This window comes from Microcaecilia unicolor, chromosome 3 (genome assembly GCF_901765095.1).
Source record: "Microcaecilia unicolor chromosome 3, aMicUni1.1, whole genome shotgun sequence".
NCBI lineage: Eukaryota > Metazoa > Chordata > Amphibia > Gymnophiona > Siphonopidae > Microcaecilia > Microcaecilia unicolor.
This window is the reverse complement of record NC_044033.1, coordinates 86,931,108-86,955,587: the sequence shown is the minus strand read 5'-3', so window position 1 is coordinate 86,955,587 and position 24,480 is coordinate 86,931,108. Positions and strand designations below refer to the sequence as shown.

Below are 24,480 nucleotides of genomic sequence, written 5' to 3'. Positions count from 1 at the left end.
TCTTGACGAGAGAGTGCTCCAGTTTCAGCCCAAGAGGAAGAAATCGCTCTGGTAGAATGCGCCTTAAAAGGCTACAGGCGGAGACCGGCCGGCAAGCAGATAAGCTGAAAAGATAGTTTCTTTGAGCCAGCGGGCAATAGTGGCTTTAGACGCTGGAGACCCTCTGCGAGGACCTGATAGCAAAACAAACAGATGATCATAGATCCTGAAAGAGATAGTAACTCGCAGATACTGCAGCAGAGTCCTGCGCACATCCAACAGGTGCAATTGCCCAAAAGATTCTGGAAACTCCTCCTTATCAAAGGAGGGCAAGAAAATAGGCTGGTTTAGGTGAAACGCTGAAACCACCTTAGGCATGAAGGAAGGCACGGTCCGAACCATGACCCCGGACTCTGAGAATTGCAGAAATGGGTCTCTACAGGACAGCGCCTGGAGCTCTGACACCCGTCTCGCCGAAGTAATGGCCACAAGAAAAACGGCCTTTAGTGTTAAATCTTTCTCCGATGCTCGCCGAAGTGGCTCAAAAGGTGAAGCCTGCAGGGTCTTCAAAACTAGCCCCAGGTTCCAAGCTGGACAGGGTGCTCGCACGGAAGGCCGAAGCACCTCACTAAGAAACCGTGCCACATCTGGATGAGCAGCTAAAGACACGCCTTCAACCTTACCATGAAGAGAGGCCAACGCTGCCACTTGCACCCGCAGGGAATTATAGGCCAAGCCTATTTGTACACCATCCTGCAAAAAGTCCAGAATCGGCGAGACAGGAGCCCGCATGGGTGTGATCGCTTTTGAAGCACACCAAGACTGAAACTGGTGCCAAATCCTGGCATAAGCCACGGAAGTGGAACGCTTGCGGGCCTGAAGGAGAGTGGAAATGACTGTGTTTGAATAGCCTTTGTCCCTCAATTGCGCCCTCTCAATCGCCATGCCATAAGACCAAAGAGGCAGGCATCCTCCATCGCGACTGGGCCCAGTGACAACAGGTTCGGTACCAGAGGTAAAGGAAGGGGAGCCTCCACTAGCATCTGTCGGAGGTCCGCATACCAAGGCCTCCTGGGCCAATCCGGGGCGATGAGGACCACTTCTCCTGGGTGCAGCCGAATCCGTAGGAGCACGCGCCCTATCAAGGGCCACGGAGGGAACACATATAGTAGGCCCGGAGGCCAGGGCTGAGTCAAGTCGAGGATCTCTCCGTCTGCTGAAGAAGCACAGGACTTTGGCATTTGAACTTGATCCATCACGGGCTTGCCCCATTTGGAACATATCAGCAGGAATACTTCGTCTGCTAGTTCCCATTCTGCTGGATCGATCTGATGCCTGCTTAGATAATTGGCTTGCACGTTGCTCTGACCTGCAATGTGAACTGCCGACAGAAACTGAAGATGCAGCTCGGCCCAGTGGCAAATCTGTTCGGCCTGCGCGGCCAGTGCTCTGTACTGAGTGCTGCCTTGTCGATTTATGTAGGCCACTGCTGTCATGTTGTCCGACATCACTCTGACAGCCAATCCTTCCAGGGTCACTTGAAAGGCCAGAAGCGCCTGAAACACCGCTTTCAACTCCAGGCGGTTGATGGACCACTCCGACTCCTCGGGTGTCCATAGACCCTGGGCATGCTTCCCCTTGCAATGTGCACCCCAGCCCTTCAGGGTGGCATCTGTCACTACTAGACACCAATCGGGGAGCGCCAGCAGCATTCCTCGCCGCAGCAAGCTGTCTGAGAGCCACCACTCCATGCTGAGTCAGGCCGCAGGGAGCCAAGAAAGTCTGCATTGATAATCCTGAGAAACTGGAGACCATCTTTGAAGTAGGGAATACTGTAGAGGTCTCAGGTGCGCTCTTGCCCAGGGCACCACTTCCAATGTGGCTGTCATCGATCCCAGCAGCTGGACAATGTCCCAAGCTCGCGGGCGGGGCATTCTCAGGAGTAGACGGACCTGATTCTGAAGCTTGCACCGCCTTAGCTCGGGTAGGTATACACAGCCCGAGTCTGTGTCGAACCTGGCCCCCAAATATTCTAGATTTTGCGAGGGGGTCAGGTGACTTTTGGCCATATTGACGACCCAGCCTAGAGATTGAAGTACTGAGACCACTCTGGCTGTAGCTTGATAGCTCTCTGTTTCACAGTCTGCTCTGATGAGTCAGTTGTCTAGGTACAGGTGAACCCTGATACCTTCTCGCCTGAGCAAAGCAGCTACTACTACCATTACCTTCGAAAAGGTTCGGGGAGCTGTGGCGAGGCCAAAAGGCAAGGCCCGGAACTGGAAATGCTTTCCCAACACCGCAAACCTCAGAAACCTCTGGTGCGGGGGCCAAATTGGTTTGTGCAAGTATGCTTCTTTCAGGTCTACAGACGTGAGAAACTCTCCTGGCTGTACCGCAGCAATGACGGAGCGCAGGGTTTCCATGAGGAAATGCCACACTCTCAGGGACTTGTTTAATTCTTTTAAGCCCAGAATAGGGCGAAAAGACCCACCTTTTCGCGGCACCACAAAGTAGATGGAGTATCAGCCGTAGCCGTGTTCGGCGGGAGGTACCGGGGACACGGCCCCTAACTGAATCAGACCTTGCAAAGTCTCCTCTACCGCCGCCCGTTTGGCGGCAGAACTGCATCGGGTCTCCACAAACACGTCTCTTACTGGGGCGTTGAATTCTATTCTGTAGCCATCTCTGATCAGGTCCAGAACCCACTGATCTGAGGAAATATTGGCCCACTCCTCGGCAAAGAGGGAAAGACGTACTCCGATGACAGGAAGCGAGCAGGGGGCAGGCGCACCATCATTGAGAGGGTCGCCCCTGAACTCCAGGCCTAGAGCCGGTGGCTGCGGAACGCTTGTCCGAGCGAAAGGAGTTCCTCTGCTGAAAAACGGGCACGAGAAGTGAACCCAGCAGAACGCCCTGGGTGGTACCTTCTAGCTTCACGGAAGCGAGGTCTATAAGAGGAGTGGACCGCCTGGCCCTTGGAGGAAGGCCTCGGCCTATCTTCGGGCAAGTGCTGGGGTTTAAGATCTCCCAGGCCTTTAACAATTTTTTTTTACAACTCCTCACCAAATAGGAGAAGGCCTTGAAAGGGCAACTTCACCAACCTTTGCTTAGAGGCCATGTCCACTGCCCAATTTCATAGCCAAATAAGACGGCGAGCCGCCACTGCTACTGCCATTTGTTTAGCCGAAGCTCTGACAATATCATAAAGGGCATCAGCCAAAAAGGACAAGGCTGACTCCAGCCGCGGAGCCGCATCCGAGAAGGGCTCCGCTCCATCTCCGGGCTGTTCCACTGCCTGTTGCAACCACACCAGGCAGGCTCTAGCAGCATAACAACTGCATGCAGACACCCGAACAGTAAGACCTGCAATTTCAAAGGACCGTTTAAGTGCTGCTTCCAGCCTAAGGTCTTGTATATCCTTCAGGGCAACTCCTCCTTCCACAGGGAGGGTAGTTCTCTTTGTCACCGCAGTGACTAGGGCATCTACTTTAGGCATTGCAAAGCGAGCCAAATGCTCCTCACGCAGAGGGTACAATTGCCCCATAGCCTTGGAAACTTTCAAAGGTCCCTCGGGGTCAGCCCACTGAGCGGAAATAAGCTCTTGGATGGAGTCATGCAAAGGAAAGGCTCGAGCAGGCTTTTTGGTACTAGCCATCCTAGGATTCACAGAGGAGGCCATGCCACTGTCAGGCTCTTCAATAGAAAGGACCTGTAGGGCATCTGAAATAAGCGCTGGCAGCTCATCACGGTGGAAAATCCTCACCGCGGAGGGATCATCCAGATCCTGTGGTAATTCTGCACCTGACTGGCTCCTCAGACCACGAAGGCCTGCCAGAACTCTCCGAATCCTCACAGCCCGGCCACGGGAGGGGGGGGGAAGGAGGTGCACCACAATCTGAAGGGGAATTAGCCCTTCTACGCTTTTCTTTATGCCAATTATCATGGAAAATAGCCTCAGCGGCCAGTCCCAGGCCGGAATCCACCAGGAAGGGGGGGGGGGACAATAGAGGCAGCCTCAGACGACCCTTGAGGGAGAGCTCTTTTCAGCATGTATGCTTTATGCAATAACAACACAAAATCAGGGGAGAAAAACTCGCCCTGGGCACCCAGATCCCGCCCGGGGCTAGCCGCTCCCTGAAAAGCATCAATTCAAGGTCCCCCCCCCCCCCTGGGCTCAGGGCTCTCCGTCTCTGCCAGCTCTGAGCGGGAAGAATCATCGCTCGCCATGCTCGGGCCGGCTCTTACACCTGTACAGCACGATTTACAGAGCCCCGCTGCTGATTTGCGCTTGCCACACCGGGAACAGCGCTTTACATTCTCTGCAGCCATCGCCGAAAACGGCGGGAAAATTCAAAATGGCGGTTTCACGCCAAAAACGCCCCGATCGGGGGCCCACCCCGGAGGAGTTAGAAAACACCTCACCGGACTGAGTATCACAGCTCCAGTCCCATAGAAGAATCAAAGGAAAACCTCTGTTCCATTTTTTTTTTTAATGCTGTGAGGAAAGCAGAGGTAATAAGAACTCTGGAGGCTCAGATGAGTGGGAAAGGCAGGGAAAGGCGAACCAATGTGCCTGCATCCACTGAGTGGGAAAGGACAGGGAAAAGCAAGCTAATATGTCCACATCCACGGGGGCATGGGTAAGGCAGGAAAAGGGCTAGCCTATGTGCCTTCAAAATGAAGCTGCTATAGCCTCTAACACCCCGGCTAACAACTGGCAAGCCAGGAGCCACCCCCAGGCAGATTTTTGATGGAGCTCGAAGAAGCTGCAGCCACCCTGCTTGGGGAGATAGAGAATTCTGAAGAGGCAGTGGAGCTGGCTGGCCATGAGGCACTGTGAAAAGTTGAGTGCTCTCTATCTCCCACTGCTGGTTGATGGACACAACCCATACGTAATGGCTTCATCTGCTTGATGACAAGGAAGCTAGCATTTTATAACAAAACTAGTAAAAAAGCCCCGTTTCTGATGCAAATGAAACGGGGGGCTAGCAAGGTTTTCTTCTGTGTGCATGTGGGAGTGTGTGTGTCCCTGCCCTCTGCCCTCTCTCCCTTCCCCTGTGCTGTGTCCTCTCTGTCCCTTCCCCCCCTCGGAGTCGAGTCCTTCAGTGTTATGTTTCCTGCTGTGCTGTGTTTGTGTTACAGAGATAGTGAGGGCTTCTGCCCTCTCTCCCCTCCCGCCTCTGAGTCCTTCACTGTTACAGAGAGAGCGATTTGATTTCGTGCTTTGCTGTGTTTTCCTTCACTGTTTGTGTTACAGAGAGAGCGAGGGCGGGGCAGACACTCATGGAGAAACCGGATATCTCTCCCCCTTCACACTTCCGGCTGGAGGCTTCATTAGAACGTTGGTGGTGCCTTTTATATATAGAGATACTGGCACCAAAATGCTGTTATAGAATTGGCGCTAAGCACACGACATTGGGACACCTAGATTGAGGTGCAGATTTATGGAATTGCCCTGATGAGAAAATCTTCAGAGCCAACATCCTAGTAACTTGACTTTTTAGATAATTCGCTTAGAAGGAAATTTGAAATCACAGCACAGTATGGAAATGTCTGAATTTTGAAGAAAAAATAAATGTTGCACTGTATTACCACACACTTCAAACTAGACCTCAATATCTTTACTGTGCCATCTAGGCAATCCAATTAGATCAAAAACATGATGCTTAAGTGTTTGAGGTTGCTTCAGACACAAACTGGATACATTTCAAATCACACATTGTAAATGTACAATGCAGCAGGGGAGTAAAATATAGGGTAAACAGGTTAGGAATTTCACCTTAAGAAAATAAGAGAGAAATATCCTATATAATAAAACGCACCTCCAACATTCTGAAGCTGACTGCATGACTGAGGTATTCCTGCTCTCTGTATCCATCTCCTGAACTAACATCACGTACTTCCGGGTTCGTCACAAGCAGAAGTGACCAACCACACGAGGTTTCTCTGCTTCAGAATGTTGGAGGTGCATTCTATTAAATAGGATTGGTCAGTTCCTTGAAGCACAGCCAGAGCTCAGCGTCCTGCACAGTAATGCTCAGACACTAGAGAGAGAGGGGGGGGGGGGCCTGACACCAGAGAGAGGGGGGGGGAGGTATCTCTGTCACACACTCTCTCTCTCTCACAGTCAATGTCTTTCTCTCTCTCACTCTCACACACTGAGGCATATTTTCAAAGCACTTAGCCTACCAAAGTTCCATAGAAACCTATGGAACTTTGGAAGGCTAAGTGCTTTGAAAATATGCCTCACTGTCTCTCACACACTCTATGTCTCACACTGTATCACATTCTGCCACCCGATCTCGACTATGATCCTCAGGAGCTTAGTCGAGATCGGGTGGCAAAGCCGGTGGTGGGAGGCAGGGCTGGTGGTTAGGAGGCAGGGATAGTGCTGGGCAAACTTATACAGTCTGTGCCAGAGTCGGTGGTGGGAGACGGGACTGGTGGTTGGGAGGCGGGGATAGTGCTGGGCAGACTTATACTGTCTATGCCAGAGCCGGTGGTGGGAGGCAGGGATAGTGCTGGGCAGACTTATACGGTCTGTGCCCTGAAGAGCACAGGTACAAATCAAAGTAGGGTATACACAAAAAGTAGCACATATAACTGGGCAGACTGGATGGACCGTGCAGGTCTTTTTCTGCCATTATCTACTATGTTACATTCACTCTCTATGTGTCAAACAGTCACTCACACACTCTTGGTCTCATACACTCAGTCTCAAAGAGAGTCTGTGTCTCACACACACAAACACTCTCTCTCTCGCACACACTATCTGTGTGAAACACACTTTCTCTCTCTCACACTGTCTCACATACGCACTTGCACACACACTCATTCTCACACACACACTCGCACCCAGACTCACTCTCTCTCTCTCACACACACACTCGCACATTCACTCTCTCTCTCACACACACTCTCTCTCTCTCTCAAACATACACACTCTGAGGAAAACCTTGCTAGCCCCCGTTTCATTTGTGTCACAAATGGGCCTTTTTTACTAGCAAGTAAAATATGTTCAAAATATGTACCCTGGTCCACAAAATCATTCATGGAGATGCCCCAGCCTACATGTCAGACCTGATAGACTTACCACCTAGGAATGCTAAGACATCATCCCGCACATTCGTCAACCTTCATTTCCCCAACTGCAAAGGGCTAAAATACAAACTAATGCATGTGTCAACATTTTCCTACTTGAGCACACAATTCTGGAACGCGGTGCCGCGCAACTTAAAATCAATCTATGAACTAACTAACTTCCGCAAACTATTGAAGACCCATCTTTTTAACAAGGCATACCACAAAGACCAACAAATATGAACTCCTTCACATATATCCAGAATTGTCTTTACTATTTGCTTGTTATATAAATAATCATGCTTTATCACTATCATGTTACCCAAGATCCTTCTGTAATACTAAATGTTTATTTCATATATATGTCCACTATTCATGATGTATTGTGTAAGCCACATTGAGCCTGCAAAGAGGTGGGAAAATGTGGGATACAAATGCAACAAATAAAAATAAAATAAAATAAAATCATTAGTGGAACGGTTATTTAACCTTGGATTTTTAACTTGGATTTCAGCAAAGCCTTTGACATGGTTCCGCACAGGCGACTGATAAATAAATTGAGTGCCCTCGGTGCGGGACCTAGAGTAACTGATTGCGTAAAAAATTGGTTGAATGGTAGGAGACAGAGGATGGTGGTGAATGGAGCTTGCTCTGAGGAAAAGGAGGTAGTCAGTGGAGTACCGCAGGGATTGGTCCTAGGGCCAGCTTTTTTTAACGTCTTTGTGAGGGATATTTCGGAAGGGCTGTCTGGTAAGGTTTATTTATTTATTTGTTACATTTGTATCCCACATTTTTCCACCTATTTGCAGGCTCAATGTGGCTTACATAGTACCGTAAAGGCGTTCACCTTGTCCAGTACTGAAACAAATACAAGGTGATACTGTAGTCATAGAAAGGTACATGTGTTACAGGTACAATGCAGGGTCATGCAATTGGGTTGCAAAAATCTGAGGGAATGGTACAGTATAGGGGGTGTAGTGCTTCAGTGTGCGAAGGAAGAGCGGGATTTGGGGGTGACTGTGTCTGACGACCTTAAAGCTTTCAAACAAGTAGAAAAAGCGATGGCCAAAGCCAGAAGGAGGCTTGGGTGCATAAACAGAGGCATGACCAGCAGGAAAAAGGAGGTGATAGTGCCGTTGTTTAAGTCTCTGGTGAGGCCTCATTTGGAGTACTGCGTGCAGCTCTGGAGACCGCACCTACGGAAAGATATAAATACGATGGAGTTGGTCCAGAGGGCGGCTACGAAATTAGTAAGCAGTCTTGAATGCAAAAATTATAGGGACAGGCTTATGAACCTCAACATGTATACGCTGGAAGAGAGGAGGGAGAGAGGAGACATGATAGAAACGTTTAAATATCTCAAGGGCATTTATGTACAGGAAGAGAGCCTTTTTCAAATGAAGGAGAGCTCTGGAATAAGGGGGCATACAACAAAGTTAAGAGGGAATAGGCTTAGGAGTAATCTAAGGAAGTATTATTTCACAGAAAGGGTGCTGGAGGCGTGGAATAGCCTCCCGGTGGAGGAGTCGAGGACTGTTCCAGAATTTAAAAAGGCATGGGATAAGCATGTGGGATCGCTTAGGAACAGGAAGAATTAGGGGTTACAGAGGATGGGCAGACTGGATGGGTCATGTGGCCTTTATCTGCTGTCATGTTTCTAACTTTTCAAATAATACAAAAAACAAGAGGTTGCATCATGAACTAATGACCAGTAGCTTTGAAAACAAAACTGTAGATTTTTTTTTTCATGCAGCATATAATTAAGTTGTGGAATCTGATGATATAGACTGTGGTGAAGGCAATTAATGTAGCAGGTGTCAAAAAAATTTGGTTTCAACAAATTCCTGGGAAGAAAAGTCTTTAAAAATGTATTAGCCAGGTAGACTTAGGAGAACCACTGCTCATTCTGGAAAATGAACTTTGAGAAACAGATCTACTTTTTAAGAGCTATCAGGTAACTTGTGACCTAGATTAGCCAATGCTGGAAATAGGAAACTAGGCTTGATGGTCCTGGGTCTGACACAGTATAGCAGTTCTTATGTTTCAGATGAACAATGCAGAGGAAACAGAACCTGACATCATTCAGAAAGGTGCATCTTTGGTAAGATGAATATGACTATACCGATTCTGAGGCTGAGACAAAGTTTAGCTTTTAAAAACATAAGAAACAAAATCCTGAAGGCTTCTACTGTTATTAAAGAAGGTACATAATATATAAAATGTGAAAAGTTTTTTTCCTAAAATAAAATGTCTGCTGCTTCAATTACTACTATAAAAGCTGGTAAAGTCCAGATAGGGATGTGGAGGTACACCAAGTTGAGGAAATTCCCTGGGCGAACCACAGCTATGATAGAGCATAGACTATCCACCTGAAAATGCTTCGCCTTCAGAGACCTGTTGACATGCTTTGAGATCTAGGACACGGTGGAATGAGGCACCCTTTTTCAGTACCACAAAATAGATGGAATAGCTGCCCTGACCCCTTTTGGGAACAGGGACTGGTACAAGTCTTCCAGATTGCTTAGAGTATCCAGCACCACCTGACACTTCTGCAAGGCTTTGCACAGGTAGTCCAAGAAAAAGAAAATCTGCGATCAGGTGTTGTAGCCAGTAAACTAGTGCTGGTGGCAGCATGGAAACAACAATCCCTATATTGGTGATAATGCACAAGCTGGATAACATTCATTTGATGTCTAAACTCACAGCGCTGCATACAGGCAATATAATAGCCTATCATCATGTTTGGGACCCATATATTTAATGGTCATCTCATCCTGAAATTGCTTCGCCAGAACCTCAAAAGGGGGGAGAGGGAGGGGAAGGGGAGGGGGGAGGATAGGAATGTTAAAGAAAAAGAAAAGTTAGGTATGTTTAAGATTTCTTATGGCTATTACTTGAACCGAGCCAGAGGCTGGTTCAGATGTTGTACTATTCAAATGCTGTTACTCAATACAATTATAAACAAACATTTTAAAAAAAAAAAAAAAAGAAGAAGAGAACTCAAATTTGTAACCGTCTCTGACACTATCCAGGACTCACTGATCAGATGCAATCTTGGTCCACTCTTCTAGAAAATGAGTGAGACGATTGCCTATCAACCCCAGAGAAGAGTGGACCAGCGCCCCATCATTGCAAAGGTTGAGAGGCTGAAGAAGCCCTGGCGGGCTGCGAGGAACTCTTGTCCACTGCTGATTGTCTCGGTCTCTGAAAGGAAGCAGTCCACCCTGAGTAGTACTATTTCACATCCTTAAGACATGAGCGCGAAGGGCACACTCTAGAAGCTACCTGGGGCTTATCCTCCGGCAACTGTTGAAACTTGGAATCCCCCCCCCCCCCCAGGTTCTCGCCAAAGAGCAGCTTCCCCCTGAAGGGAAGTTTGGTAAGGCACTGCTTGGATGCTGTGCCCACCGCCTAGTGGCGGGGCTATAACAACTGCCAGACTGTAACCACCAAGGCCATTTGTTTAGATGAGGCTCGAAGCAGATCATAGAGGGAGTCCACTAGGTAGGCCAGATCCTTCCACACCACTCATTATTTTATATGCCTCTATCATGTCTCCTCTCAGCAGTCTCTTCTCCAAGGTGAAAAGCCCTGAATTACCCTAGGCTGCTGATCATGGGAGATTTCAATCTACACATTGAAACCCCAGATAGCACCACAGCTGGCTTTCTGGACACGATAACAGCACTAGGATTGACATAGGTGATCAATTCTCCAACCCACGAAAAGGGTCACATACTAGGCCTGGTTGACATTCCATAATTCTGGGTTAACAGTATTGAAATAACAACCCTATTATATAGTCAGACCATTTTCTAATTAAATTTTCCCTAAGTGGTCACCTGAAACAAATGGCGCCTCACAGAGTTTGGAATCAGATCAGATAAATAAAAGCTGACCACTTGAAGTTCCTACTTACTAGAGGCCTTGGACAGGGCTGCCGAGAGGGGGGGCAGGGGGGACAAAATTCCCCAGGCCCGGGCCTCCAAGGGGGGGCCAGCGCAGGGGTCTCTCTCTTTTCCTGCTCCCAGGCCGCAGGCACTGCAGTCCCTGGTCTCACTTGCCCACCCTAGACTCCGTCGACAGCCCCTCTGTCCGCCTTGGGCCCCCTGCATTCAGATCGGCAGCGCCTATCCTCCGTGTGAAAGCAGAAGGATCGCCTCCCTTTGGGCCCTCCCTTGTCTGATGTAACTTCCTGTTTCCGCAAGGGCAGGACACAGTAAAGGAGGGCCCAAAGGGAGGTGATCCTACCGCTTTCACACGGAGGTGAGGCACTGCCGATTTGAATGCAGGGCGCCTGGTGGCGGATGGAGACCAGGGACTGCGGCGCCGGCAGCCTGAGAGCAGGAGAGGGAGGTGACAGTGGTAGTGACTGGGGGGGGGGGGGGGCGGCGGCATGGGCGGCCTTGCCCCGGGCCCGGCTCAGTCTCTCGGTGGCCCTGGCCTTGGACTATCCACATGTGGATGAAAAGACAACTACAGTGTCAGAACAGGTTGACATTTGAAACATACACTTAGCCAAGACCTTAGAGAAAACAGCACCACTAAAAAAGGTCTTATGCTCCACTAACAAACGCTCACCTTGATTTTCTCCAGAACTTCAGATCCTTAAACGTGAAGGACAGAAACTGGAAAGGAGATGGCTTAAATCTTCCTAAACTGTAGGAAGCACAGACAAAGTACCACCAAGCCTTAACAGCAATCAAAAAACATTTCTCTCATTGAATTGCACAGGCTGCGAATTCAACCAAGCAACTGTTTATAGTAAACAGCCTACTGCAACCCCACAATAAAACCAGCCTGCCCAGTCTAAACTGAACTGCAATGATTTTACTGCATACTTTGTCAACAAAATTAAAAGTCTCTGCCAGGATTTAAAAGGAATCCCACCCAGTCTCCAATCAAGTTAACCAGGAGTGCACAAACTCGGCCCCTCCTGGCAGAGACAGATGGGACACTTTTAACCCAATGACAGAGGACAGCCTTGACAAAATCCTAGGAGACCTTTGACCAACTACTTGCTCCCTCAAAGACTGTGCAGCAGGCAAGTATGGGCCTCACAGGAGGCGCCACAAAAATTGTGAACTCCTCTCATTCTAATGGGCAACTAACAACAGCATTAGAAAGGGCAGTGCTTCACCCTTTGCTCAAGAAAAACAACCTTGACCAGGACAAACTTGAAAGTTACTGGCCAGTACCAACATCCCATTTCTAGGGAAACTTATAGAACAGTCTGTGTTCAACTCAATGATTGGCTAGATCCATATCATTCTGGATTCAAACCCGTTATGGAACAGAAATGGTCCTCGTACCCCTACTAGATGATCTTAAGAGAAACTGAGACAGGGGATTCACCTTGGTGTTAGTACTGCTAGATTTCTCAGCAGTTTTTGACACTGTGGATCATGATATCAGGCTAGCACGACTGACAGAAACAGGTACCAATGGAAAAGTACTCGCTTGGTTCATATCCTATCAGACAGGTAACAATCCATAAGGTTTGGCAGCAACTCATCGCCACCATTGGTACTGACCTGCGGGGTACCACAAGGATCAATACTGTCACCTATTCTGTTCAATATCTACCTCAAGCCACTAGCTGAGCTGATTCAGTCAATGGACACTCAATTCTACCTCAAGCCACTAGCTGAGCTGATTCGGTCAATGGACACTCAATTCTACCTCAAGCCACTAGCTGAGCTGATTCGGTCAATGGACACTCAATTCTACATCTACGCGGATGATGTGCAGCTACTCATACTCACTGAACCCGACTTACCTACAGCCCTGAATAAACTGATTACCTAACATCAATTCAAGAATGGGCTAAACACAACAAACTTTGCCTGAACCCAAGTAAAACCAACCTTCTCTGGGTCCCTAACACAGGTGGATACATACCCAACATCAAAATCTCTTTTGGGAACTCGCCCTCAAATCACAAGTCAAAAACCTTGGAATACAGTTAGATTCAACACTTACTCTGACTCACCAAATCTACGAAACCTTCAAGAGTTGCTTCTACTATTTTCGACAGCTACATTGCCTCTCTCCTTACATCGAGAAGGTAAATCTGATCCCAGTTGTGCATGTCATGATAACACCAAGACTGGATTACTGTAATACACTCTATAACGGTCTGACTACAAAGGACATGCAGCAGCTCCAGTTGACTCAGAATGCAGCAGCAAGACTCATAGAAGGTTGCAAGTGATGAGAGCACATCACACCATTATGCAAAAACTTCATTGGCTACCAGTACAATACAGGGCTAAATTTAAAACTCTATGTCTGATCTTCAAGTCCCTTAAAGGAAATGGCCCAGAGTACCTGAAGAATAGGATGATCCTCTACACACCTTCAAGGACACTATGGTCCTCCCAAGGACTATCACTAACCACACCCTCTCCAAAAGACAATACATGATGTGATACCACAAGCAAGCCTTCTCTGGAGTAGCCCCCACACTCTGGAATGCACTCCCTGAAAGGCTTTGCTTAACACAATACTATCTCTACTTCAGAAAGCAGGTGAAAGAATGGCTCTTCGACCAGGCCTTTAATGTAAAAAGTAACTAACTTATTTAGTCTCTCTCTCTCACACACACACACACTTGACACAGGCTGCACATACTGCAGCAGGACATCTTTACCCATTCCTACTCTAGCTGAGATAACCATCTCTCTGACTTCAAGTGCACCTTTCTTTGAATTAGTCACCTTATTTTCTAACTCCTCTTACTCTCTTAACTATCTATCTATAGGTTCCATCTTTGCTTATACCCTACACTGTCAATTAAAATGTTCTATTATGTATTGTGTTGACATTGTAAGTAGTATACTATGCCATACTTTGTATTGTTATTTGAATATTTTTACCGCTGTAATTGTCTATTGCTCATGTTTGATTTATTCTTATTGTACACCTATTGAGTGAATTTGTTCAAAAAGGTGGTAAATAAATCCTAATAAAATAAATATTTAATTACTGGAGCTAACAAGCACTTAATTGGAACTAATCTGGCTATGTGCTATTCTATAACAATGGGTGCCTAAATTGGATTGTGCGCAACTCAAAATGGAGCATGGGGTGTGGATGAGTCAGAGGTATTCACAAAAGATGCGAGGTGTTACAGAAAAGCATGAATCCGCGTCCAATTTGTGCCAGACTTTACACAGGTTTCAGCTAGTTTAAGTCCTCATGCCCAAAGCAGAGTGCTGAATTTGGTGCTAAATGCTGATAAAGAGTGCCCTTTATAGAATATTGTTGAGCGCTGAACCTTTATCAGCACTGAATTTTCAGTGTCATTTATAGAATCTGGTCTTTACTGTATACTGTGTTATAAGGCTGGAAATGCACACTGCAGATAGCATGCAATACTTTACCACAAGCTGTCACTGGTGCAGACAGCACAGATGCTAAGCATGAGGCAGTATATGTATCCATTTGGCCAAATATTTTTTTGTTCAATGCTGTATGCTCTGAACAGCTTTGCACTGAGGGGCAGATTCAAGAAGGATTTGCTTTAAGTTAGGCACCAAACGATTGGGTGCTAAACGTCAATTCAACAACGGTAATTCGGAATGGAATCTACCGTTACAGAATACTAGCTGTAAGTCAGCACTGAAACACCTAACCTTAGGAAGAAGCACTTAGACCAGCCCGGTTGTGCAGTAAAGATTTTGTGTGCATATTTTTTAGAATAGTAAGGTTAGTTGCGTGTGCAAGTGCTAACTGGTGCCAATTAGTGCCAGATAACATTTAGTGCTTATTGCTAGTTAACATCACTTATATCGGCAGATTATATATATTAAGTTACACGTAGAACTGACCTTATTCTATAATTTACACTTGTAACTTTGCATAGTAAGTGTAAAGTTAGGTGCCCCACTTTATAGAATTTGGGGGTTACTGTGCAGTAATTGAACATTTTACTTCATCTTAGTAAAAAGGCCCCCTAATGTCTCCGCTAATTTTTCATCCATTGCTTTGACTTACGAAATGAAGCAGAACTGCTAGCAAGAATCTACATAATAAGGTTCTGTACAGAGATCCCATGACCTTTTTGTTGTGATACAATTGATGAATATTGGCATATACATGGCAACTAAAATGTAAAAAAAAAAATCCTAAATACTTTACCGCTGTTAAAAATGACATTAAAACGTTCAGTTTCTTTACAACCTGTTACTGAAATACAATTTTTACATAAAAATTTTAACCTTTGCTGAATCAGAGAAAAAAAAATCTGAAATAGGTGTGTTGTACTCAATTTTTCATAATAGGGTCAAAAGCAAACACAAACACCTGTCAATATACACCGCTTTGGATAAATTTTCGAAAAGGCATAAGTAAAACAAAATGGAGCTAGGATGCTAGTATGTTTCCTCTTACAACTCACCATACAAAAAACAATCCATACACATACTTCCAGATTATGGCATCAGTAATAACAACACAAAATCGGTCCACTGCCAGACATATTGTGGATTAACAAAACCCTGCCCTCACCCCTCCCCCCCCCCACACAAGAAAAAAATTAAAAACCGCACAAACACAAACTAGAACCTATTTAGCAAACATGCAAATAGCATCATAATAGCACTAATTCCAGGACTAAAACAGCAATGATCTTACCTTTGAAAAGGCAGAACAGTTAATACACATTCCATTAGAAAAACAGACCCAGCTGAACAGCTATAGATCCTCACACAAATTAAAGGCTAACCAGCAGACTCATTTATATCAGTCACACACACAGGACCCAGACTGACTCCTGGAAACAAAAAAACATGAAATGGAAACACCAAGAAGCATGACTATGAGCAGTGTACCTATGAAGAAAGAAAACAGAAACAGAAACTTGGAACAAAACCTTTGCATGCTTTGACCCCTCTGCATTGGGATGGGTTAACTTTGGAGGTTCTGCTTCCCAAAGAATACTGTTTTACAAACTAGAAAAACTAGTTGTCAGATCTGAGGAATGGAATAAATTAAAAAAAAACAACAACAATTTCCCTTACTGCCATTTTAGGTTATTTTAGTTAATTAGCTTGCATATCTTTATTATAATTTTTGTTATATATGCTTTGCTTTACCCTTTACTGGCTGTTTTATTGACCAACGTGCCTTCCATGCTAAATACATTTCCATTTAAACTGAGCAAAACAAAAGATAAGAAATACACATTCCCAATGCTGACATTCTGAACACAAAGTTTAAAAATATTTTTTTCCTCCCTTTGATTTATAAAACAAAAAATGCTTTTTCAGCAAAGTGTTGCTGGTCTCTCTTCTACTTTAATATTAGTCTAACTCCTTTTCCAGTGTTTCATTTTAATTTTCCAGTTCTTCTTTCCCATCTTCTCCCTCTTCACATCTGTCCCGAACAGATTTCTCCCTTTATTTCTCTCTTCAGTGTCTGTATGCACTAATAGTTAGATTTCACCTCTACTCCTCCTTCATCTCCCTTCATTCTCCAATCCTCAGTTTCCCTCTTTTCACCTATTACTTAGCTACCAACTTTATATCTTCAACATAATGACTTTATGGGCATCATATCTACTGTATGTCATTTGAATGGTTTAGTGTTTGCTATTTGTATTGTGCTGATATTGTATTACATTTCTTATATGAATGTTCTTCCACACTGCTTATTATGATGTATCCTGCTGACCCTACTGTGCTGTTTTAATGTGGATATTTCTGATACTTTATCATGTTACTAGGATTCATTTTGCTTATCTTCAAGTTTACTGTATTTTATGCTACATTTGGTGATTTTACTATTGTCATTCTGTTAACATAATGGTGGTTAAAATAAATAGAGGGAGGAATGGGTTTGTTTCTCATTCCTTTCCCCACCTTTTATTTCCTAATGACTTTCACCCACTACTTAGTCCTCTTATTTCCACCCTGTGTACTCAACCCTCACCTCCTCTCATTTATATTCCTGTCTTTTGTCTTCTCACCAAATCCAGCTCCTTTCTGGTCACCCATCCTGTGTGGCCTCCAGCCCTTTATTCTCTTATGCCATACTCAGCTTACCATTAACACTTTCACCTCCTTCCAAGCTCCCTATTTCCAACTTTAACCCCTCTTCACAGATCTATCCCCATCCTCTATCTTCCTCAATTCTTCCTTCAATTTTACACTCTCCATCCTGCCCCACTTAATTCCTGGAGTTCCTGTTCTCCCCCATTCCCATATCTCCACCTAGTCTCAATCCTACAAGTTGTTGTTTTTTGGGGGATAGGGACCCTTGCTACCTCTGGTCCACTCTCTCCCACCACAGTATCACTGCACCAGGTTCATCACCTCTCTCTCATACCCCATCCCCTCTAGGCTCATACCTTCTCTTACCCCAACCCCCAGGAATCACCATTTGTCTTTCCCATTTCATCCACTTTTTCCCTGCCAGAACTCCTTTTAAAAAATTAGTCTTCTCTGCCCAACAAACAGATGCAGCAGAAGGGAGAAATGAGAAGAAGCTTCGTGCTACCTCCGGCTTCTCAGCAACCAGGCCAAGCTGTCAATGGAGTTGAGGAATAGCCTAATGGTTAGTGCAGTGGGCTTTGATCCTGGCAACCTGGGTTCGATTTCCATTGCAGTTCCTTGTGACCTTGGTCAAGCCACTTAACCCTCCATTGTCCCAGGTATATCAGATTGTGAGCTTCTAGGGACAGTGAAAGTACCTGCATTAATATGTACAGTGCTGCGTAAGTCTAATAGTACTATAGTACTAGTAGAGATTACAGCCGAGCAGGTAGGCCCCTGATGGCGAACCTATGACACGCGTGTCAGCACTGACACGCGTAGCCATTTTCGATGACATGCGGCGCCGCCGCAGTGTGGTCCGCCCTAAACTAACCTTAAAGCCTCCTTTCACGTCGCAGCAAGCAGCAGCAGGGCAGGCCACTCCTTCCTTCCGTGTCCCGCCCTCGCCTGATGTAACGTCCGCGAGGGCGGAGCACAGAAGGAAGGAGGAGGTCTGCCCTGATGCTGCGACGTGAAAGGAGGCTTTAAGGTTAGTTCTGGGCCCGGTAGCGGGTGGAGGGGGCCCAGCGACCTCGGGTGGGCAGCGATCTCGGGTAGGGGGGGCCCGGGGGCGGTCCTAGTAGCAGTGAATTTTCTCGAAGTGACACAACACTCGAGTTATGCTCGGTTTTTTGACACATTTTGACACACCAAGCTCAAAAGGTTGCCCATCACTGGTCTAGGCTGACTGGTAATGAAGGATGTGAAAAACCTTCAGGAAATTGGCAACATTTTTGACTCAGGTAACCACAAGGAAAGCAGCAACAGGGAGTGGCAATGTGGATTTCAAATATCTGCCTCACTACTCTGCACTCTCTTCAGCTGTCAGGCACAAATAGCTGTTTATCAAAGCATGAAATTGTTGTCTATGAAAAAAAAAATGTACAGCAGCACCTTCCAGTTCTTGGTGACACATTAATGTGTCAACACCCTAGTTGAGAACCATTGCTCTAGACCAAAGAAAGATTGTGCCTACAGCAACCTTACCACAGAGCTTCAGGTAGCAACTCAGATACTGAAGTATGCTGATCTTTTCAGCAGAGATACAGTTTTTAATGCTCATAATCTGGAAAGTATCTTTCAAAGCCATGGGTACAAAACAAGAGAACAAAATGGTTTACAAAGCCCGCACTCAAAAACGACAAAATGGCTTTCAACTTTGAGAGGGAGCATGCAGGGAAAAGGAGAAGAAAAAACAAACACCTTGGAGAGGGAGCGGGAGAGTGCCCAAGTGGTGGAGGCTTGGGTGGGATCTTCCAAAGGTGCATCATTATTCTGCACCTCTGATTTGGGGGTGGCGGGGGGTGGGAGGGGGAGGTGTCACAACCACAAAAAGAGTGAGGAGGACAGGGTTACATGTTGGAGCAAATGAGATGGTTGCTCTTAAAACTCCCTATGAATAACCTTACTGATTCATAACACCATAGTTCACTCTCCAACCCCTTATACTACATATTGAGGCATTAGACTTACAAAGTTAAACAGCAACCTATGAACCTTTATGTTTAAATCTCTTTATTATTATACATTTTATACAAGCATATCACTTGCAAAAGAAAAATTCCACTATGGTAATAATTCTAAGGGAAATTATCTGTACACAGATCCTATGAACCTTTATAAGTCTAAGTGCTTTGAAAATGAGCCCCATAGTAACATAGCAAGTGACGGCAAATAAAGTCCTGAATGGTCCATCTAGTCTGCCCAACAGTCATATTCATTATCAATTCAAGATTAAACAATTATTATTTTTTTTTAATGTATTCTGCACTATCCACTGTTCTAGGCTGATTACAAGTTTACATACATAAAAAAAATCACATTGCAAATTATATATTAAATATAAACAATCAACCTTGTGATATATCTTTCACTTACTATACAAAGATCACTGCAGTTAATACTCTCTCATATGAACAAGCTGGAATCACCCATATGCTTCAACAAATAGCAATGTCTTAGGTTCGCTCTTAAAATTTCTCAAAACTTTAATTTAATTCGTTTTGGGATTTTATTCCACAGCACTGGACCTGCAACATAGAAGATTCTTCTTCTATGCTCTTCCAATTTAATCATATGATAAAATGCTACTTCGAACAAGCATTGCTTGCTGTATCTTTGACAAAGTGCCGCACGAAAGACTCCTGAAGAAATTGCAGAGTCATGGAATCGGAGGTAGGGTATTATTATGGATTAAGAACTGGTTGAAAGATAGGAAGCAGAGAGTAGGATTGCGTGGCCAGTATTCTCAGTGGAGGAGGGTAGTTAGTGGGGTCCCGCAGGGGTCTGTGCTGGGTCCGTTGCTTTTTAATGTATTTATAAATGACCTAGAGATGGGAATAACTAGTGAGGTAATTAAATTCACCGATGACACAAAATTATTCAGGGTCGTCAAGTCGCAGGAGGAATGTGAACGATTACAGGAGGACCTTGCGAGACTGGGAGAATGGGCGTGCAAGTGGCAGATGAAGTTCAATGTTGACAAGTGCAAAGTGATGCATGTGGGTAAGAGGAACCCGAATTATAGCTACGTCTTGCAAGGTTCCGCGTTAGGAGTTATGGATCAAGAAAGGGATCTGGGTGTCGTCGTCGATGATACGCTGAAACCTTCTGCTCAGTGTGCTGCTGCGGCTAGGAAAGCGAATAGAATGTTGGGTGTTATTAGGAAGGGTATGGAGTCCAGGTGTGCGGATGTTATAATGCCGTTGTATCGCTCCATGGTGCGACCGCACCTGGAGTATTGTGTTCAGTACTGGTCTCCGTATCTCAAAAAAGATATAGTAGAATTGGAAAAGGTACAGCGAAGGGCGACGAAAATGATAGTGGGGATGGGACGACTTTCCTATGAAGAGAGGCTGAGAAGGCTAGGGCTTTTCAGCTTGGAGAAGAGACGGCTGAGGGGAGATATGATAGAAGTGTATAAAATAATGAGTGGAATGGATCGGGTGGATGTGAAGCGACTGTTCACGCTATCCAAAAATACTAGGACTAGAGGGCATGAGTTGAAGCTACAGTGTGGTAAATTTAAAACGAATCGGAGAAAATTTTTCTTCACCCAACGTGTAATTAGACTCTGGAATTCGTTGCCGGAGACCGTGGTACGGGCGGTTAGCTTGATGGAGTTTAAAAAGGGGTTAGATAGATTCCTAAAGGACAAGTCCATAGACCGCTATTAAGTGGACTTGGAAAAATTCCGCATTTTTAGGTATAACTTGTCTGGAATGTTTTTACGTTTGGGGAGCGTGCCAGGTGCCCTTGACCTGGATTGGCCACTGTCGGTGACAGGATGCTGGGCTAGATGGACCTTTGGTCTTTCCCAGTATGGCACTACTTATGTACTATCTTAATTGCCGTTTAGGCTGGTACAAATACATTTATGTTAGTACAAGGGGCACAAGTTTATGCAAAACCTTGTACATCAGAACGTGATATTAACGTGGTCTTTCTTTGGTGTTTCTGCGACATAGACTGTAGAAGTCCAGTTGGCTCTGTCCTTATGTTCCAACTACTGGAGTTGCTGTCAAAGCCCACGCCAGCCTATCCAAATCCATCTCGTCATTTGAGGACACAGATCGTAAAAGTCTGCCCCGTATTGTCCTCAAGTTCCAACTTACTGGAGTTTCCATCAAAGCTCTCTCCGGCTCATCCTACAACCAGATTGCTATATGTGGGACTCAGACCGTACAAGCCAGCCCAGCACTGGCCTTAGTTGATACAGCCAAAGTTGCCATCTAAGCACCACCTGATATGCAAACACATATGCAACCCTTTAAAGCTTTATTTTTTATACCATTCATTTTCTACTTAGAGATCCTCTGTGTTCATCCCATGCCATTTTGAATTCTGCCACAGTTTATTTCTCCACCACCTCCCTCGGGAGGGCATTCCAGACATCAGCCACCCTCTCCCTGAAAAAAAAAAATCTTCTGACATTACACCTAAGTCTACCACCCCGCAACCTCAATTCATGTCCTTCAGACATTCCATAAGTGCTCCTTAAAAATGCACTATGGAACATGCACTTGTGTAACTTCACTTGGGGAGAACAAATCTGACCTTCTGATTGATGCTGCTACAGTCTGGAGTGCAAATCACATAGCTGCACATAAATCCCAGACTGCCACTGAAAACAAGGAAGTGTGGTAAAAAGAAAAAAAAAAAGAATTCCATCAATAGAAAATGGAGATGTATATAGAGTATTATATAAATTTTGGCTGTGGCTAAAAATTCATTGTTTTCATCTTTGTACTTGCTCAAGACACACAAGCTACAGAACCAGAGCGCTTTGGGGATATAATTTTCTGTTATCAGACCACTTTCTTCTGAAGCATTTCTATTAAACATCCACTATACAAAGTAGAGGAAATGTCTATCAAATGAGTGATACGTGATTGAGAGATTTGTTCAGGATGAAAAATAGCTCAGATTTTTTTGTTTCAATTAATGTATGCGTCATCACTATTGCATCAACTTCCCCTGATCTCTGATTTTCAATTATGAGGACAAAATGACTACATGAATATTACGAAAGACTGAAGTCTTATTTAATACTTCAATTTTTTTGTATTACATCAATCCATAACACACCATAATTTGTTAGTATCTGCCAACAATTTTAATTTGTATCAAAAAAGTTGGGTTGGTTATTGACAAAAGTAAAAATAAGTTTCAATTAGCAACATTTAAAACATTAATCTCATTTTTTGAGTTACAGTGTTAAAGATGAAATAAACTGCTGCCAAATGTTTACAAAATTTATCAGTTTACACTTGATCTAAGCACAGTGATAAGTAGTAGTAGCAGCAGCAAGTGGTCCATTCTCAGCAATTAATACATTTGCAGCTTCTTGCAGAACCCTACAGGGGGACCTTTATCAATCCACTTCTGCAGGATTCAACACTTCACAGCTGAGCATGGCTTTTTCACCAACATTAACTCAACATTAATTCTTCCACATAATGCAGACAGACTTTTTTGTGGGAATAAAATTGTTTTTAATAATTGGGCCAGTTGGTCAAACATCCCTGCCCAAAGAGTTGCAATTTGAGGGTACGCGCACACACAATGGAAATAAAAACCAACACCCTCACTGCATGTCAGGCAACTTCCTGACAGTCATCTTTGCCCAAAATGCCCATTGCAAATGTACATATAACCTATGAATAAATTTAAAGTGTGTCTCTCTCCAACAGACTGTGACCCACTGGCAACAACCTTTACTTGAAACATTTGAAAATTATCAAATACTTAAGTATACCCTGAGATTTTAGCTCTTTTCTTTTGGCCAATTCTCTTCAGGACAGGATGTTTGCATTTTCTCCTAGATCGCAATCCACCATACAAGTTATCTGAGAATGCTAGTCCTCCTACTCTAGGAGTACTTGAGTGCATCCACAAATAAGGACCCTAGTTAACTATCTTAAGATGCCACTTCATCCGTCCTCTTCCCCTCCTCTGGAAGTTTTGCCTTCTACTACTATGAATAAAGCTGCATAGCGTCAGATTACCTGGGAATAAATTATGTTCACATTTATAACCTGATCCTGGAGCACTGGTACTCTTATTGTGCCTGAAGACTTGGCTTAAGTGAGATGAACAGCCATATATGAGCCAATACGCTTCCCTAGGTTATGCCTTCTGTTTTAATCATCACCCTAGAAGGCTGGAGTAGCAGCACATTTTTCGTTACAGTCATTTTCCACAGTAAAAGTTCTTTTTCAGGGAATCTCCTGCTCTGATGCTTTGTTAGTCCATATTCTGATTTGTTAGTGCCCTATTGCATTAATAGAATCAGAATGGGATCCTATTTCAGCAAATCTTACTGACCTATACGTGAACCTCATTAACCAAATTGTGTTGGGGGACTTCAATATTTAGATAGCCCTTCGAACACTAGGGAGAAAGACTCGCACGTTTTTTGGACTCCCATGGTTTCTAGCATCATATACATTCTCTTACTCATATTTATGGCTATACTATTGGTCTTATTTTTTCTTTAGGGAAGGACATCTCTGTCTACCAGACACTCAAAGCTATACCCATACTGTAGTTTGATCACTTTTTACTCCTCCATGATTGGCATTTTCCTCAAGCCATGCGTGCCCTTTCAAAAAAATGATCATCATTCTAATTAGAAACCTCAAGGACAGATTTTCAGCAGCCGCCTAATGAGCGCCAGCTTTCTGAGTTTTCATCTTTTTCTATATGAATAAAACAGAGGTTTGGAATACTCCTCTCAAACAGATCATTGAGGCAGCACCTCTCCAATTGTTCTACATGCTATAACTAGAATTGCCATTCTTAGTACACTGAAGTAGAGGAGTGTGGTAGCCGTGTTAGTCCACTCTTAAGGTTATCAATAGAAATCAAACAAAATAAAACATGGAAAAGAAAATAAGATGATACCTTTTTTATTGGACATAACTTAATACATTTCTTGATTAGCATTCGAAGGTCACCCTTCTGAGGAAGAAGGACGACCTTCGAAAGCTAATCAAGAAATGTATTAAGTTATGTCCAATAAAAAAGGTATCATCTTATTTTCTTTTCCAAGTTTTATTTTGTTTGATTTCTATTAGTACACTGATAAATGCTTTCATTATATCCAGACCAGGTTATTGTAATTCTCTTTACAATGGGCTCCCTCTTACTACTATTAGATTACAATTAATTCAGAATATAGTAGTAAAAAACTTATCCATGTTGCCAAAGTTTTCAGTTGCAGAGTGGCTAAAATTTAAACTTCTGAGTTTGGTCCAAAAACATTCTTAGCTCTGCACATTCTTTACAGTACTAAGCGATTATATAAGTTATGTGCCTAATTGTTTCCTGAGGTCTCAGGAAGATGGGTTCCTAGCAATTCTGTCTTCATTTTACATTGTCTCAA

General features: G+C 44.5%; 1 protein-coding gene across 4 annotated transcripts in view; it reads right to left on the bottom strand.

Moving 5' to 3' along the window:
• Positions 1-24,480, bottom strand: part of PELI1 (pellino E3 ubiquitin protein ligase 1) — a 170,913-nt gene that overhangs the window by 54,296 nt on the left and 92,137 nt on the right. Inside the window, exon 1 of one of the 4 annotated variants that reach the window (XM_030196149.1) lies at positions 11,641-11,677. The exons of the other annotated variants lie outside the window; for them this stretch is intronic. The gene's annotated coding sequence lies outside the window, so the exon portion shown is untranslated. Of the gene's footprint in view, positions 1-11,640; positions 11,678-24,480 lie in introns of those variants that run through there. 4 annotated transcript variants of the gene reach the window in all.